We start from the raw sequence: 20,217 nt of genomic DNA, 5'->3' as shown, positions 1-20,217 counted from the left end.
TGAATATTTTATTTCTTCTTTCTATTCTTTGCCAAAGATTTCTTGTTATCTGTCTTTGTTTATTTAACCTTTATATGTAATCCTAGGTTTAACTCCCATGCACAAGGACACTGTGGGTGACCACCCAGGTGTGAACCAACATAAGCAGATGTCGAGGTGCAGTGCCTACACCACACAGAGGATTGCTGCCTCTCTGTGTTACCAGGCAATACTAGGTGGTAGATGATTCTCATCGATTGATACAATGCCACCACTTTGCTTATTGTAGGCTTGAAGTGGTTGGAACCCATGTTTAGTCTCTAGAGCTAAGTTCCGGTCAACCCTTCCCCATCTCTTCCATTATGCAGTATGACTGATGTCTTTTGAGGTTATGATGAACACCATGGGGAGATCCCAACTTCTTTACATTTCGAGGGTACAGCTCAAAAATGGTGTTTGCAGGCTGGCCGCTAGTTAGTACACCAGACTGAACCTATTGGTAACTCTCTAGGAGGCTTCCGGATCAGCTAGTGTATAATCTTGCTACTCTACTCTGCCAGATAGTGACTGGAGGGAGTCTGAGTAGTGTGTATGCAGGGAACATTGTCGAGGCCACGTTATGTCAAGAATCTGGGTATATTCTTACCATGTGTATGCCATATCCAAAAATTTCATTACTTCATACAGCATGCCCCCCCCTTTTCTTACTATTGAATACACCATGAATTGTCAAACTAATAGAGCAAGCTTGTCTGAAAAAATATCTAAACCTCCCAAACACTTCCTAGTTCATTTCACAAATATACAGGTCTCAGTTCTAATCTCAACAATATTCATTTCCACTTACAGTCTGCCAAACCCCATGTACTTTTTCTGACAGAATCTCAGTTATCGGTTCATTCCACCACTGCTCATCTCAGTTGCCCAAATTATTCGTTGTTGATTCCTTTCATCTCAAAGTGGTATTTATGCATATGTCCGTTCCAGTATTCCCTGTCAGAGACTTGGTAATTTGGAATCTCCTCTTTTCAACCTTCTCTGGCTTAAAATGCCTCTACCAAATTCATCTGTTGTCTCTAACGTTGTCCCAACTCCGCTAATCACTTGGAGCTCTTTCACTTCCTCTCTTTGCAACTTGACTTTCTCCAATCCAGTTTTCCTAACAGTGAGGTAATTTTCCTTGGTGATTTTAATGTCCACAACTCCATCTGGCTTCCATTTTCTAGTCACACAGAGCCAGCTGGTTGAGATGCTGAGGCTTTTGCAATTACTAATGATCTCGTACAGATTGTTCATTTACCTACAAGGATACCAGATAATCCTAACCATACAGCCAACGCATTTGATCTTTTTCCCACTAACAACCCTTCTAAGTATACGGTCGAAGTGAGTGGTCCTTTAGGCACCTCAGATCGCAACTTCGTGATTGTCTCTTCTCCAATGGAGCCAGTATCTCATGGCTATTCCCAACCTCGTGTTGTTCGACATTACAAGAATGCAAAATAGGATTACCTGTGAGGTTTCTTTTCTTCTTTTCCCCTGGTCGGATTACTGTTTAAAAACTTCTGATGTCAATGTTTAGTGTGATCGTGTTAGTGAAATTATATTGACAAAATATAGTATAATATAGTATTGACTGCATGGTAAAGGAATTCTGGTATTTTAATTATACAAAAGAGGTAGCTGAAAGTCTGAATCACATAGGCTGGCTACGAAATACATATATTGTGTTTGATAACATAATACATACAATGTAAGCTCAGTATTACAACACACACACACACACACACACACACACACACACACACACACACACACACACACACACACACACACACACACACACACACACACACAAACTTGATAGCATAATACACCAATGAGCCAAAGCATTAGGACCGGACCAGTGAGCCATTATGCAAGTGGAAGGAACTGCAGGTGAACTACGGCACGTGCGTGGGTCGGGACACAGTATAAAAACACTTGATACTGAGCTCCGTAATCAATGTTACTCTTGTTCTTCAGATGTGAAAGGCAGTGGACTTAAGCGAGTTTTACAAAGGCCAAATTGTAATGGCCAGATGACTGGGTCAGAGCATATCCGAAATGGCACAGCTGGTTGGGTGCTCATGGTCATGTGTGGTTAGTACCTACCAAAAGTGGGTACCTTACAGGAGTTAAAGGATCTGCTGTTACATATTCATACCAGATACTACACGACACATTTCGAAATCTTGTAGCCTCTATGCCTTGCTGAGTACCAGCTATTTTGGCTGCATGTGGAGGACCAACATCATATTAGGCAGGTATTGTTTTGGCTCATAGGTGTAAATGATAAGTAACAAACAATTTCAAAGTAAAAAAAAAAGTTTATTAGCTAAAACAAAAAATATACCATGACCACATGATTAGAGCATGCGCGCTACTCTTATTATTAATTAATTATTAATATCTTTATTGCAGGAATGATTGGCTACATGATTGCCTGATGCAATAATACAACAGCGACAATGCTAGGGGTTTAACATGAAATAACTAATACAGGAAAAATTACATAAAACATATATTAGAACATAACACGTATAATTACATATTTTATCTATAAAATTAATATTAACACGAAAAATGAAAAGCAATGAAAAGACGATGGCAGTCACTCGGTTGACGACGAAAGGTGGTCCCTGATGATGCGTCTTCTGTATGATTTGTCCTCTATGAACTTTTTGTAGTCCACATCCATCTCCTGGATGTTGTGGAGCATCTCCATGAGCAGGAATCTATCCCCTATCCTGAACCTCCATGCCACAGACTGCAGAGAGGGAAGGGCTTGTAAGGGTTTCAGGGGGATCCTCCAATTGCACATCTGCCAAAAATTTGGCGTATTGACTTCACCCACTATCATTTTAATTTACACGAGCAAGCGGAGGGCGAATATCCATTTGGGAACTTTTCTGTAATTTTGAAGTTGGGTGATATCTGAAGTATGTATGAGTGGTGGCAGATTATGCTTGAAGAGGACCCACCGAAGAAGCCAGTACTCATCAGATGCAATGGTTTTTAGTGTGGTTTTCGTTGCCGATGCCCAGATTTCTGAACCATAGGTGTTGACTGGCTGCAGAAACCGGTATATGTATTGGAGCGTGTACTCAAGCTCTGTGACATGAAGGAGGTGTTGTTTGGTAAGCCATCTTGATCTGCAGACCTTCTTGTGAATGTCTGCAACATGGTGTTTGAAACTGAGTTTAGGGTCGAATATAACCCCGAGATCTTTGTGTTTGGTGACTGGGGTGATGGGGGTTCCGTGGATTTCCAGGTTTAGTTGCGTTGGGTTTGATTTGAGTGAAAATACCATTTGTGCAGATTTATCTTAAGAGAAAACTGTATCAAGTATGTAATCAGATTCTTAAGGCTGTTGATAATGATTTCAGAAACAGAATCAGGTCGGGCAGTCCCGTTGATCCGATAGAGGAGCTTCAAGTCGTCTGCATAACTGATAAATTCTGTTTGCTGGCACAGGAATGTATGGGTGGCAGCCGTAAAGAGGAGCCCTGAAAGAACTCCGCCCTGGGAAACACCTACACAAACTGTCCTTATGAAAGATTTTTTATTCACAGTCAAGTGAAGGACCCCGGTCGTAAGTAGCAACTTCAAGAATTCCAGTATATTGCCTTTTATCTGGTATCCATCCTCACAAAGTTACATGAGGGGCTGGATGTGTATGCTGTAGAAGGCAGACTGGATATCCAGATAAACAATTGCCATCTCAGCCCTATCTTGTAGAGCCCCCAGAATGGTGTTGGTGGTTTGCAGTAGGTTGGTAATGGTGGACCTGCATTTCAAGGCATAGTGAATGTATGGTGATTCACATGGCAGAACCTGGTTGGTTAGTATAAGAAGAAGGCACTTCTCCATGACTTTGAGGAGATATGAGGCTTTCATTATTGCCCCAAATTGTGAAATTGATGTCCCTCCTTGTGTTTTGGGGATCGGACAATATATTGATTCCATGCTGTTGGGAAACTTTGCGTCGTGAGGATTCCATTAAAGATACCTAAGAGTGCATCAATTATGAAAACGCTAATGCTCTTAAGAATGAATTGTGGGACCCCATCATATCCAGTGCAAGACGTTGGTGGGATATCATTGATGGCCTGGATAAGTTCTCTTTTTGTGATAATGATGGAAGCGAGGACATTTTGCTGACAACTGTTATGAATGCCTAAGGTCTGACTCTGACTTTGGCTTAAATCTTTTGATGTAGTCTAGCCATTTGATTGGCATAAGTTGTTGAGGGAATTCATCATGCCCTGCGTTAAACGGTGCCCTTCCCACTCTTGTTTGTTTTGTCGATGTAGGCTTTAATGGCTTCAGATTTCCTTCTATTGAACTACTGAACTATTGAACTTCTATTGGGCACGGGGGCTTGAATATGCAATCCTGTCTACTGGGTCTGATTTTGCTTTCCATTTTACATGTAGTCTTTGTTTATTCTGAAATTTAAGGCTGAGATCTTGGGTCCACCGTGCTTTGCTTCGACAGGAGATTAAAACTGTTTTTGACGCTGCAGTTCAAGCAGTAGACTGCAGCCAGCAGGTAAGAAAGTGCAGCCCGAGCTGTGAATGACATTGGTTTAGGGCTTCCCAAGGAAAAATAGATGCTGTGAAGCAGCATTTCTCTGGATTGAGGAGTGAAGGGCTAATCACTGTCTTCTTAACTGGTGCCTGATGTTGCCAGGATGTCCTGGAAGTGATTGGAAGAATGAGGGCTACTGGTAGATGGTCTGACATGAAGGCTCTTTCAGGTTGGCTGTCAACAGTACAGGGTCTCTTGCAAATATTAGGTCTAACAGGTTAGCGCCTCTGGTAGGGAAAAAATTCTGGAGGGTCAGACCTACTGCATCCAGATTAGAAGATAACAATCTGTGAAAACTGTGTTGGCCTGAGCTAATTTTAAAGTCTCACACACAAGTAATGTTGCTTTGGGGTGGCATTGATTAATGATCCAGTTGGAGATCTCTTGTAAAGTGTTCTTTACTGTGGGAGGAGGGGGAGGGATGTAGACTGTGCACACGTCAAGTCTTTGGCCTTGAATGCTGAGTGAGGCTCTTCCAGCTTCAAACAGCTGTTTTAGAGTGGCTGAGCTAGTTAGTGAGAATTTTTGTGTGTTGAAGAGAATGCCTACGCCACCACCACCAGTCATCCGTTCCCTGGTGGCAAACATGCCCGAGAAGCAAGCAGGTTGAGAGAATGCGAGGTCTTCTTCATTGGGGGACAGCATGTCTCTGTGATACAAATGATGTCGTACAACCTTGACAAGAGAAGAATTTCCATTGTCTGAAGTTTATTTCTCAGACTTCTAGTATTTTGATAGAAAATTGTGCACATTAAAGAAGTTTGGATGTACCCTTGTTGGAGCTCTGATGGCCTTCATCAATCGTCTATGGTTCATTCTGGAGGTAGTTCTCACCTCAATCTTCATAAATCTTCCCTCTGGCATTAGAGGTGGGTACTCATGTTGCTGGCAAGCTTCTGTGAGAGTGTTTGAACCTTTAAGAAGGTCTTGTTCAGTATAACCGGAATATTCCTTCCCAAACTTAGACTTAATGGCGGGTCTGAGTCAGGTTTTCTTTTCATTATTTGTGGTTTCAATCCGTTGGGGATACTGCATCCTGGTAGTATAGAAGTGTTTCACTAGGGCTCCAGCCGGCCAAGATGATGCAAGGCTGAGTAGTTTGTAGTTTGATTCTGCTGTGGTGATTTTGAATGATGCATAGTATGGTTGTTTGGTTGTGAGCCTGGTAACTTCTGTGTCTATACCTAAGTCTTCATTCAAATAAGACCACATCTGTTCAACAGTTGTCTGTGGAGAAAGCCTGGAGACAAAAATTGATTTTTCATGTGAAGAGATTTTTAGCGGAATTGCATGCATTTTCGTTGAGTTAGCAGTCCCGACTGTGGGCTTCATGTTGTAGTTGGGCTTTTGTGGTGCAGGTACTTGGTTTTTTGAGTTTTGGACAGAACAGTTTTGTACCTGAGACGGGAGAGAATGGGTGGTGCTGTCCTTCGATTCATGTGAGGAGGGGTAAGAGGAGGTTTGGAGTTCAGACGCTGGTTCTCCAGGAGGGGGAAATCGTTCATTGCATTGAAAACTCTTATTCGCTCCTAATGTTTGTTCCTGGAATGGCTTGATATTGATCCTGAGTGGGGGATGATATTCATCAGTTGTCTTTTCCTGTGATCGAGAATGATTTTTTTCTTGGGAAGAATACTGTTCGTTCTTGCCTTCTGAAGGGAGCTGTTGGAGACCAGTGGATTCAGCCTGATAAGGGATGTCGATCGAGGCTTCAGCGGAGTCACTTCTTCTGGGATTTGTAGCAGAAGGAACATGATGACTAGATTTCGTTTCACACTCAGGACAAATTAACACGATATTGGTCTTTTCATAATTTTTATAAATCTTAATAAGGTCCTGCGCGTTGAGAAGGTTGGTAAGCTCTCTAGAATCCTCGGACTTATTCAGTTCGATTTTATTGTAGATATCTAGAAGAATAAGCTTGATGTCCTTGTTACATCGGTGCAGTAATGTGACGTTATCATGCAGTTCTGCGATGTTTGCTTTCATCATACTGAAGCCGAATTACATTTTCGAAATGACGTCGGATGAAGTCTCCTGGAGGTTCCTTAGCTCATTTTCCATGAAGTTGACTCTTGACATCACAATTTAGGAACTGCTGATGAACGCTTCCATGATGGTGGAATTGCTTTCCGTTGTCATTTTATGCTGATGTTCAAGTTTTGCAACTACATTCTCTGTCAGACGCATGTGAGCATCTTTTAAATGATCTAGTCCAGATACCAATTCCGTAATGGCTACTTGAATTGGGTTCACAAGGATTCTCAGCTCATCACAGCCAATGGGATCAGTCTGTTCCGAATGTTTTCTGTAAATGGTGGATGCACTGTGTCAACTTTATTGCTGTCATTATTGATCGTTTTGCAGACATCACATTTCCATGCACAATTAAAAACCTAAAATTCCACTAGAATGCACTACAAATTGTTCTTATTGTTTTATGGTAGTGACCTCCAGAAATGTGCTTTAGAAAAATATCACAAAGGCGTTTAAAATTGATTCTTATAACGGATCATATGATAACGATGAAAGTGTAGTGCATTTTAATAATTTGAATTGGTAACTAATACAATTTACAAACCACGCTCACGACCTTTTATATGGTCTTAAGGTCATGCTCGTGACCTTAAAAATGACATTTTAGAGATATAAATAAGTTAATTATACAGCGAAAATTTCAACTTCCGAGATCTTGAAACGAATTACCAAAAAAACAATGTGTTATTGGGTTCACATTACGATATTTTAACGATACGACGGTGTCTCTGGAACTGATTAATATTGTAAAGCAGGGTACACTGCATTGTATATCTATGCACTTGGTTTGGAATGTGGTATTTATGAATGTTTAACATTCATTTTTTGCAATTAATGTTCATATTTTCGTTTTTGTTGATACTTGAGGAAAAAATCTCGTAAATCCGAGAACTCGTTAAGCGAAAACTGCCTGTACTGTGATTTTAACGAAATTTGGATGGCTTGAGAATTCTTATAAGAGCAAAATATAAAATTTTATTCAAAATCTAACCACTTGGCAAGTTATTAAATCAGATATGGACAAAGAAATAATTGAGATTTCTGTTGTTCTGATATTAAAAAAAATTTAGGATAGCTCAACAAAGTTTCCTAAAACAGCAAAATTTAAAATTATGTGAAAATCCATCCTTTAAGAGTCATGTTATTACATATGGATGGACAGACAGACAGACAGACAGACAGAAAATAACATTTTACATAAATATGCTAGTGCACCTAAGACGCCTGGTGCAACCCCCCCCCCCCCCCTGGATATATAACTTTTTTTTACCATAATGAAAGTGGGAGAAATGGGGAAGAAGAATTTGCTGACTTAAAAAAAAAAAAAATAGTTACAACAATGGGATACTGGTCTTTCAATTCACAGGGTTTTGAATTTGAACAAATGATAATATTGCTTTGGCTGTGTCGGCTTCCTTGATGTTTATTGTAATCAGTGTGTTGGTTTATGTTATCGCTTTTTTGCCTTATCATGGTTTATGTATGTGCAGTGGAAGTGATGATATAACATACCGATTTGTTCTTGAACTCTGCATTCCTTGTTACTGCTGATGTTTCATACATTTGTATATTTGTCAGCATAGCTACTCTGTAAAAGAAAGTATAAATTCTACTAGTCTGTCTGTTTTACAGTAGAGCATTAACCCTTTGCTAATTCTTGATTTTCTTTGTTTTTAATGGTTTTTATGGATTTCCAGAAACATTGTGACAGTTTTTACTTTTATTGACAACTTGAAGAAACAGTGGGCAGTTATATTAAAGTATTTTACGTTGCTTTATTTTCATGTTTTATTTCTGTCGACTTCCACCTTTTTTTGTACACATTTCTGCTCTGCTTCAATAAGCTGCACTGAACAGCTGCATTCTTATTTCATCAGTTATTGTTATTAATTAAACTGTGTCCTGAAGTGATCACAGTAAGTGGTATCCACATTACATGACTAAATGTAAAAGTACAACACTTCAAATCTATGCCAACTCAACAAATTTGTTTGTGGAAAATATACTGCATCAATAGAAAAAAAGGATTTATTTTGCTGCACAAAGTTTAAAACAAATTTGTTTGTGGAAAATATACTGCATCAATAGAAAAAAAGGATTTATTTTGCTGCACAAAGTTTAAAAGAATAGTTGTAAGTTTCCTATATTTATTGTTTATCTTTAAAGTCACATTATAATTGTGTTCGAACTAGAATTAATGTAGGTTGTTTTGTGTAGTCGTAAAATAAAAGTTTTCCAAGGTTCATGTTTTGTTTATATTCTTTGGTCCTAAGGACCAAAGAATATAAACCTATCTATAATTGCCACCAGTGGTGGCAATTATAGATAGGCAAACACAATCAGTTCTCTTAAGAGAATCAGGAAAAATTGTGAAAGAGGACAAGCAACAAAGTTAGGCAGCCAGAGTACAACCTGAGCAGGTGCACTGAGATTATTAAACCTATACAGATTATCAAACTCTTGCTTCAGATCAGTTGTAGGAAAAGTTAGAGGGTGAGAAACCTCCACAGTTAGAGGGGTGAGAAAGAATTCTCTGAGATTTAGTGGTTCCTGATTCCAGAAATTTGAGTTTTTAATTCAATGAGATGAAAAGTCAAACTATGATGGAGGAATTGCTGTGATATAATAAGGTTGACCTGGCTGTGGAGAATTGAAGAAGGAGATTTTTGCTTCTTTTTAAAACTTTCTTTAAAGAGGCAGCTTTTAGTTCAGCATCCAACCAGACTTTTGATATTGCATTGAAAAATCCAACTTTAGCAGTAACTGTTCAGGCAAAGCATGAGAGCCATTTAGTAAGCAGTTTAGCAGTAAAGTGTGCTGTGGGCAGATAGTTAGGAAGTTATGTGGGAAAATATTAAAATATTCAAGACCATTGTTGTTGTTATTTGTTGTTGTTATTTGGTTTTTAGGAGCATTAGCAACTAAGGCCATATTGCTCCGTGATATGCGGTGGTCATTCCCTGACCTTTCCGCATACCCGTATTTGGTGGTGACGGGCTCGAACCCCGGTCTAATCAAGAAGCGTGTGCTACGCACTGCTGCTCCTTCCCACCTGGCTACGGAGGCGCCATTCAAGACCATTGAAACAGTAAGAAATTTTGGAGAAAAGAAAGTTGATTTACAGAGGGCAAAAACTTGTGGGGAAAAGGATTGGTTGAATAATTCATAAGTGAAATACACAAATCATTTTCATACATCTTTTTCCCCCATGCTTTTACTAAAAGTTAATTAATGTTAGTATTAGCAATGGCCTCATGGTGCAAGGATGCCAGTGGCTTATGCTACCTACACCAGCCAAAAAAAAAAAAATAATAATAATAAATAAATAAAATAATAATAAGAAAATTTTTAAAAATAAATTGCAGAAAAGGAAATAGACAACCTATGCATTTCCCTCCTCCCATAATTATCCAACTGACCTATGAATTTCCCCCAAACTGTCAGCCTCTAAATAAAACTTCCTGCAATCCAGTCTAAATATCTCCCCCCCCCATAACTTGAAATTATAGCTCCTAGTTCTAAAATCATTTATAACTATGAAAATTCCGCCCTCAATGATTTTACTTATGCCTCTCAGAGCTTTAAACACCTCAATCAAGTTTTCTCTAAGGTGCTTAGTTTCTAAGCTCTGCAACCCAGATATTCAAATTCTTTCCTCATAATGTGCCCTTTTGCCGGTCTCACTAGGTGAGGTACCCATCTTTGGGCCCTTTCAAGAAGCACAATGTCTTTCTTTAGGTGCAGTCTGAATACTTGAAAACAGTGTTCCAAGTGTAGTCTAACATTAGCCTTATATAATGGGATTATGACATCCCTAGCAATTGTTTGATAAATCACCGATAGGACACCATGAGCCTTCCTTGCAACCTGTCTACAGTGCTCGGAGAACTTTACATCCATTTCCTCCACCACTATTTTCCTTCACTACTAGGCTTTAGTTCAACTCCACCAAGTGTATAAGTTATTTTGAGGTTACTGCTCCCAGGTGCACCTAAAGAAAGATCTTACACTTTGTTGGATTGAGGCATGGTTGCCATTTTTCTGACCATTCTTGAAGTCTATCTAGGTCATTCCAAAGAAGCTCTGCTTGGCAGTGATCATTAACCACTCTACCAATCTTTACATCATCTACAAATTTAGACATCACGGCCTCTATCCCGTCATTGATGTCATTTATGAAAATCAAAAACAATAGGGGTCGCAATATTGCTCCTTGGGAAACCCCACTTCTTACATCAACCCAATCTGAGGAATAACCATTTATCACGACCTCCTGCCCTGAAGCCATCCAGCTATCTATCTAAGGATTTTCCCTGTGATTCCAAGCTGTTCCAGCTTAGTAACCAATCATGTGGGACTGATTCAATTGCTTTGCTGAAATCCAAATAAACAATGTCAAAATTATTCCCTAAATCCAGTTCTTGAGCGACCCTGATTAGTTAAACATGATTTTCCCTTTACAAAACCATGCTGAGTATCTTTCAGAATTCCATTTCTATCTAAATAACTCTAAATTTCACCCTTGATCATTGTCTCCATGATTTTTCCTACTACTGAAGTTAGACTGACCAGCCAGTAATTTCCCTCTTAGAACCACCTTTATGTATTGGAGGTACATTGGCACTTTTCCAATTCAACAGAATTGCTCCTGAGTCCAGTGATGCTCTCACAATTAGCTTCAATGTTTCAATGCACTCACTTGCCGCCTCGCTTAAGATTATAGGGTATATGCCATCAACCCCAGGAGCCTTACTTGCCTGTAAGCTCAAAAGTTTTTTCATTAAATAAACATGTGAAATTTCAATATCATTAATTACATTTTTTCAACTTCACTCCCATAATTCCTCATTGACACAAAGGTTTTTTTCTTTTGTAAATATCGATGCAAAGTAACTGTTGAGTTCATCTGGAACTTCAGCTGGGGTAGCAAATACTATCCCATGTCCATTACATAAGGGTCTGATCTGCTTTATCCTTCTCTTCTTTGCATTTATATATGTGAAGAATTCCTTATCCCCACTCTTTGCTGTCTTTTCCAGTGATTTCTTGTAATCTGCATTTGCCTTAACCTTTTCTGTGGCACTATTACAGATCAATTTGTAGCTTTTATAGGCTTCAGTACTTTTTATTGCTCTGTAACTTTTCCATGCCATCTTTTTCTGCTCAAATAATCTGGCAACTTCCTTAATTGTCCAAATTGCAATCTTCCTCGTGGAGTATTTTTTAATTGTACATAATCATTCAAAGCTTCTGTGATTAATGTTTTAAAGGTATATGATAATTCAATTGTATTCACTCTGTGTGATACTACCCAGTTAATAGAGGCTATGTAACACCTTATGCCGTCGTAATTTCCTTTGCCTTTAACTACTGCTTCCTCTCTCTCTCTCTCTCTCTCTCTCTCTCTCTCTCTCTCTCTCTTTCTTTCTTCATCGTCCACGATAGAACTCTGTGATCACTTCCTGCTACTGGTTCTTGTGCTGTCAGTCCTATTATGCCATCTGGTTGAAGGGTGATAATGAGGTCTAAAATATTCTTTTCCCTAGTACTTTCCTTGACATGTTTGTACAAATGAAAATCATTTAGTTGATTTAAATATTTTGTCCCCGTATAGAGTTTCCTTCCCATTTGCTCCAATCAATTAGAGGCAATTTAATATCATCATCAATAAATAATATTGATGATTGTATATCAAGCTTAATGTCCAAGTTTGCAGACGATACAAAGGTTGGCAGGGTTGTTAAGGACACTACTGACGCTATGCTGCTGCAACAGGATCTGGAAAGGTTGAGCAGATGGGCTGAGAGGTGGCAAATGAAGTTTAACATTGACAAATGTAAAGTATTACATATGGGAAGCAGTAATCCCAGAGCAACATATCAACTCTGTGGTACTACACTGACAGTGGTAGAGAATGAAAAGGACCTGGGGTAATTGTGTAGGCAGATATGAAGTTCTCTGAGCAGTGTAGACACACATGGTGTCTTGTCAATGATATACAGGAATTTTTCTAGTAGGGATAAGGAGGTGATTATTCCCTTGTATAAGGCAATGGTCAGGCCACACCTAGAGTACTGTATACAGGTCTGGAGGCCTCATTTCAAGAAGGATGTAGAGCTGTTGGAACGAGTACAGAGAAGGGCAACAAGATTAGTGAATGGAACAAAGGGTTGCTCTTACGAAGAAAGGCTTAAGTTTTGCAAATTACAGTGTCTGCAGACTAGGCACCGGCGAGGTGATCTGATAGAGGTGTATAAAGCCTTGAATGGTTTGAGTATGCTCAGTGCTGATAGGATTTTTCCTCTTGCTCAGAATAATCACCTGAGAGTTCATAAATTTAAATTGATGAAAGACAGATGTAGGATAGATGTGTGGAAATTTGCTTTTAGCCAGCAGGTAGTTGGTTGGTAGAACAGACTTCCATCCCTTGTTGTTTGATAGCCTAAATAAATTTAAGGCTCAGCTGGACAGGTATTCCTAATGAATGGAGGGGTGAAGTGTTGGGTGAAGGATAGACTGTTGGCATTTGAGGTGAGCGGACACGCTTAGACAGGGCTCCTCAGTTAAGTGGTTTACTTTTGGATAGTGCTTTTAAATATTTGATTTATTTAGATATTGTTGGATTATTTTGTTATAGGTTTTCCTGTAACTGTTTGATTTTAATAATATTATAGATATAATTTTTTAAAGTTACTTTCATTGATATTTATTTAATTTTATAATGATAGTTACAAGATCTGCCTTAAACACGTCACAGGGTATCATGACTCACACGGAAATAGCCGATGGCAATTTACGGGTGAGTAATGATTTAATCTGTTGTGGAACCTGTGGAATGTTTTCCAAGGTCAACCTGGTGACTAATCCTACCTCACCTGGGGATTCTTTTCTTTGTGATCGATGTAAGGAGTGCACCGATCTTAAATTACAATTTGGTGCACTGATGGAACAATTTGAGTCCCTGAAAAAACGAGTGCTTGCCCTGGAAAATAATGCATCTGGGAGCTCGTCAGGGACTCAAAACTCCAGCAATCTACCAAGTAATGCACATCCGATTCGAGCCTCAAAACAGAAAAACTACTCTGGTTAAAAAGGACATTGTTTTATTAGGAGACTCCATTGTCAGGGAAATGGGGAATATTTTTTGTAATAAGGATAGGTGGAGCAGAACCAGGGTATGTCTGCCGGGAGCAACTATTGATGATGTCACCAACAGATTGTCAGATTTTAAAGGGGGTAAAGAAAATATTATTATTCATGTGGGGACAAATGATATTAAACGTACACGATCTGACGATTTGTTGATAAAATACAGGACCATGCTGAGGAAATGGACCATGGTCGCGAGCTAGGCCATAATGTCTATGTGTCTGCAATTCTGCCCAGACACGATAGGAGGGATTATATGTTAAGAGCCTTGTGTAACTCAAGACTTGAAGGAATCTGCAAGGCTTTAGGGGGTAAATTTCTATCAGCATGGCCCACACTTGTAGGTAGAAGGAATTTGTTTTGTAGAGAAGGGATACACTTAAACAAAGGTGGTGCAAAAGTTTTTGCCAGTATTATTGAGGATACCTTAAAGGTTCAGGTAAATTGCTAGTTAGGGGGGATGTGGGTAATACTGACACGCGTTTATCTGATAATATTGGTCAAAGTAACTCTTGCACATACCTTAAGAGTTCTTATCTGTTACCCCAACTGGAGACGTATTATCTAGATGTTCTGCAGGCAGAAACGTTTCATGTGAGCGGGTAGCTAATATCAGGGAAGAGAGCCAAAAAAACTTCAAGGATTGTGTTAGGGTTGTTAAATATATAAGAACAGTAAATCTTAATTGTTTATACAGTAACGTTAGAAGTGTCGTCAATAAAATGAGCGAATTCGAACTGCTGGTTAAAACAAGTAATGCGGACATAATAGGGCTTACAGAGACATGGTGCCACCCGGAAATTGGGGATGATGAGTTTCAGTACGGCTTGTATAATGTATTTAGGAAGGATAGGTTAGATAGAAGGGGTGGTGGGGTAATGCTTCTTATCAGAAGCAGCCTGAGTGCGACGATAGCTTTCCCGGATTCAGACATTTCACATGCTAGTATAGAGTCTGTATGGTGTGAGATAGTGGGAAACAAAGGTATAATGCGAGTTGGAGTAATCTACAGACCAGGTGATTGTGAAGATTATGACAAAAGCCTCTACATGCAAATGGAATGGGCAAGTAAGGGTCAATGCCTTATTATGGGTGATTTCAATTTGCCTCTAATTGATTGGAGTAAATGGGAAGGAAACTCGACGTGGGGAACAAAATTTTTAAATCAACTAGATGACTGTTATTTGTATCAACATGTCAGGGAAAGTACTAGAGAAAAGAATATCCTAGACCTCATCATCACACATGAATCAGATGACATAACAGGGTTGACAGTAGAGCAACCAGTAGCAGGAAGTGATCACAGAGTTCTACGGTGGATGATGACGAGAGAGGTAGCAGAAGTAAAAGGCAAAGGAATGGGTTTTAATTTCAGAAAAGGAAATTACGATGCCTTAAGGTACTACATGGCTTCTATTAACTGGGTAGATATCGCGCAGAGAATGAATACAATTGAAATGTGGTACGCTTTTAAAACATTAATCACAGATGCCTTGAATGAATATATACCATTAAAAAAATACTCCACGAGAAGGGTTCCAAGTTGGATGAATAGTGAAGTTGCCACATTACTTGAGCAGAAAAAGGTGGCATGGAAAGGTTACAGAGCAATAAAAAAGTACTGAAGCCTATAACAGATACAAGGTGATGTGTAATAGAGGCACAAAAAAGGCTCGACAGGCAAAGGCAGTTTATGAGAAATCACTAGCAAACAGAGCAAAGAGGAGGATAAAGAATTCTTCACATATATAAATGCCAAGAAGAGCAGGACAAACCAGATCGGACCTTTATGTAAGGGAAAGGGGATAGTAATAAATACACCAGCTGCCGTTGCAGATGAACTCAACAGTTATTTTGCATCGATATTTACAAATGAAAAGCCTTTTGTGGCAATGGGAAATTATGGGAGCGAAGTTAAAAAATATGTAATTAAATACAAAATTTCAATGATATTGAAATTTCGCAAGATTATTTAATGAAAAAACTTTCGAGCCTACAGACCAGTAAGGCTCCAGGATTGATGGAATGTACCCTATAATCTTAAGAGAGGCGACAAGCGAGTGCATTGAACCATTGAGGCTAATTATGCAAGCATCACTAGACTCTGGGGAGATTCCCTTGGATTGGAAAAGTGCAAATGTATCTCCCATACATAAGGGTGGCTCTAAAAGTGAAGTTGGAAATTATCGACCTGTCAGTCTGACTTAAGTAGTAGGGAAAATCATTGAGGCAATGATCAAGGGTGGAATTCAGGATCATTTGGATAGAATTGAAATTCTCAAGGATACTCAGCATGGTTTTGTAAAGGGAAAATCATGTTTAACAAATCTGGTTCGCTATTTCGAAAGGGTCGCTCACGAGCTGGATTTAGGGAATAATTTCGACATTGTTTATTTAGATTTCAGCAAAGCTTTTGACTCAGTCCCACATGAGCGGTTGCTTTATAAGCTGGAACAGGTTGGAATCACTGGGAAAATCCTTAGATGGATAGAAGGATAGCTTCAGGGCAGGAGGCAGAGGGTTGTGATAAATGGCTATTCCTCAGATTGGGTTGATGTAAGAAGTGGGATTCCCCAAGGATCAGTATTAGGACCACTGTTGTTTTTAATTTTCATAAACGACATTGATGAAGGGATAGAGGGCGGATGTCTAAATTTGCAGATGATATTAAAATTGGTAGAGTAGTTAATGATCACTGTCAAGCTGAGCTTCTTCAGAGAGACCTAGATAGACTTCAGGAATGGTCAGAAAAATGGCAGCTATGCTTTAATCCAACAAAGTGTAAGGTATTACACCTGGGAAACAGTAATCCCAAAAAAACTTATTCACTTGGTGGAGTTCAACTAAACCCAGTACTGGAGGAAAGGGACTTGGGTGTTACAATACGGTCAGACATGAAATTCTTTGAGCATTGTAAACAGGTTGCAAGGAAGGCCCATGGTGTCCTATCGATGATCTATCGAACTTTTGCAAGTAGAGATACGGACGTGATAATCCCATTATATAAGGCTTATGTTAGACCACACTTGGAATACTGTGTTCAAGTATGGAGACCGCACCTAATGGTGAGATCGGCAAAAGGGCGTCCTTATGAAGAAAGACTTCGAATATGTGGGTTGCAGAGTTTGGAAACTAGACACCTTAGAGGAGATTTAACTGAGGTGTTTAAGGCTCTGAGAGGCATCAGTAAAATGAATGAGGACAAAATTTTCAAGATTATAAATGATGCTAGAACTAGGGGACATAAATTCAAGTTACGGGGGGGAAATGTTTAGATTGGACTGCAGGAAGTTTTATTTTAGCCAGGGAGTTATAAATTACTGGAATAAGTTACCTTCATGGGTGGTAGAGGCCGACAGTTTGGGGAAATTCAAAGGTCATCTGGATAGTACTTTCGGGTAAGGGAAGCGCATAGGATGATAGGTTTAATTTCCCTTTTTTTTTTTTTATTAATTATTATTATTTAGTTATTTATTTATTTATTTTATTTTATTTTTTTTTTTGTTTTTATCATTGTTTTGTTCAGATTTTTTTTTTTTTTTTTTTTTGGCTGGTGCAGCATAAGCCATAGGCTTTCTTGCACCATGCGGCCAATACTAATACTAAGTGGAAGTGTGTTTTTTTTGGCTGATGCTGCGTAAGCTTGCTTTCTTGCATCATATGCCTCTACTAATGCTAATATAGCCCATAATAAGACATTCGTGCTTACTTGCCCATTCCATTTTCATGTAGAGGCTCTCATCATAATCTTTGCACTCACCTAGCCTGTAGATTACTCCCACTCTCATTATACCTTTACTTTCAACTATCTCACACCATATAGTTTCTATACTAGCATGTGAAAGGTCTGAATCTGGGAAAGCTTTTATTGCACTCAGGCTACTTTTGATAAGAAGTATGAGCCCCCAACCACCACCACCACCACCCCTTCTATCTTCCCTAACCTTCCTAAATACATTTTACATAATTTACTGAAACTCATCATCCCCTATCTTCGGGTAGCACAACGTTTCCATAATCCCTATTATGTCAGCATTACTTGTCCTAATCAGCAGTTCGAATTCACTCATTTTATTGATGACACTTCTGACATTATTGTAGAAACAATTAACACAGTGTTTTTGTCTTCCCTGGCATTAGCTACCCACTCATTTGAAAAATTTCTGCCCTCAGGACATCTTGCTAACATGATCTGTTGTGGTAACAAACAAGAACTCAAGGTATGTGCAAGTGTTACTTTGACCCATATTATCAGATAAACACGTATCTATATTACCCTTGTCCCCCTGAACTTCTAAGGTATCCTCAATAATACCCTTGAAACCACCTTTTTTTAAATATATGCCATCTCTACAAAACAGATTCCTTCTACCTTCAACTGCGGGCCACGCTGTTATAAATTTCCCCCTCAAATTTCGTTCCTGAATACATTATACGTACTGTACTGAAACTCATCATCCCCTGTCTCCGGGTGGCAGTCAGAAGATGGGGGGGGAGGTCCAAATCAAAATTAAAATGTGGGAATTGAGGGACTATTAGAGCAGATTTTGGCTACTTCTTGTAGTGGAATCAATGGTTTGAAGCAAGATGTTCATCAATTCTAATGATAATGCTAATTTCAGACCAAAACAGTGCTTATATTATTATTTACATAATGATGTAAGCACCACATAATAATTAAGTTAAGCATTTTAGTTGATGCAGTAGTTAAAATGATGCACTTTGCACTGCCATCTGTTATTTTAACAATATAAGGAATGCAATTACAAAAAAGTTGTATATTTTCTTAATTGCAACAATGCAACAGAGTGCTAATAATTGCATCTATCTTTCTTTGTTAAAAATGTGTTACACAAGATGATGTATGGTTTTTGTTGTACACCACTCCAGGTCCTTGAGGTTGTCACAGACATTCTCTCAGATATGCCAGACAAGCTGTACAGTAAACCCCCGCTATTCGCGGGGGTTACGTTCCTGAGAAATTCCGCGAATACTGAAAACCCGAATACTGAGTTATGGCGCCCATGGTAATAAAAGGGTTCCGTTCCAAAGTATGAAATATATAACAAAAATTAGTCTAAAATTTTGTCTGTACGTATTATGTGTATTTACCTACATAATATGACTATGTACATAGACAAACGTAGAGAGTAAGTACATAAAAAAAAAAAAAAAAGCATAAGGCATCGAAATGAAAATAAGAAACAATTTATTAAATGTAATACTGTACATATTTATTAGACATTTTAAAGAAACCTTTCAAAAACATATCAAGAACATGGGTTGCTGGGCGAAAAATAACCATATCGATTTTTAAATCTTTCAAACCAGCCTTTGCTGGCTAAAAAACTTATCCCGCGAGTGCTATCACCAGTTTCACTAAAGTGTAGTGTTGATAAAGGTATTTTGCCTTTTCACGAATGATAAGTGAACTTAACGGAATTTTATTTTGAGTTCGGTCTTCTATCCACAGATTTAAAGCCTTTTCCATTTTTTCTAATTTCACATCACGAGTTATAGAGCAAATTTTTGATGCAATTAGCGCGTTTTCACGGACACTACGGCGGATTTTTTCTTCCGATTTCTTGATTGATCGTACCGTTGACTCATTGATTTTATAATGTTTTGCCACTGAGGAGACACTTTCACCATTAGAAATTTTGTCTAACAATTCAATTTTACTCGCTAATGTCATCACCTTCTTTGATCTTTTCACAGTTCCCTTTTTATTCGCGGCCATATTTTTGTAGGATTAGAAAAGAACTTGTCCACAATAAAATCACTTTCTTTTAACTTTAACACGCTCGAAAAAGTCTGTTTACATCAACACACTGCAAAATGGTAGATTTTTCACTTTTGTAAACGTATCAATTAAAAGCAAGAGATGAAACCTTCTATGACAAGCGCATTACACATACTGAACAAGGATTAGCTTGAAACATCCGCGCTCGCGATTTTGTCACCCCCCACCCATTGAGCGCAGGACACTTCCTTTTTACACCTTTTAAGTTATTTTTACTCATTTTTAGAGAATAAAGCACAATTACAAAATGAGGAGGCACACTTGATACACATAAAGCTGTGAACGTGTAGCAAAACGAATAAACAACACCATAAAGGCAGAGACAACTCTATTAACACCTCACTAGCTCACATTTTACATTTCTGGGGGTTACTACCATAAAACAATAAAAACAATTTCCAGTTGCGTTCCTGCTAGTGGAATCTGTTATAAACTGGTAGTGAACTCTATCTAATTGCATTTGCGATAATACCGATAGCTGTAATTGTGTTGGTTTTTAAGTTATTATGGTGAAATGTGTTTCCCCTTCACTGCTATAAAAAAATAAATACATTTTCAGAATCTTCTCTTCATTTCTATCGTGTTGCGTTCAGTTGGGGTGATTCCGCGTTCGACTG

At 38.7% G+C, this 20,217-nt stretch overlaps 1 protein-coding gene across 1 annotated transcript in view; it reads left to right on the top strand.

Moving 5' to 3' along the window:
• LOC150086853 (dnaJ homolog subfamily C member 2) overlaps positions 1–20,217 on the top strand; it is a 451,294-nt gene that overhangs the window by 294,827 nt on the left and 136,250 nt on the right. The window lies entirely within an intron of this gene.

The sequence above is a fragment of the Mastigoproctus giganteus genome, chromosome 4 (assembly GCF_048544385.1).
Source record: "Mastigoproctus giganteus isolate SK-2022 chromosome 4, ASM4854438v1, whole genome shotgun sequence".
NCBI lineage: Eukaryota > Metazoa > Arthropoda > Arachnida > Uropygi > Thelyphonidae > Mastigoproctus > Mastigoproctus giganteus.
The sequence above is the reverse complement of the archived record's forward strand: the minus strand, read 5'-3'. Positions and strand labels throughout refer to the sequence as shown.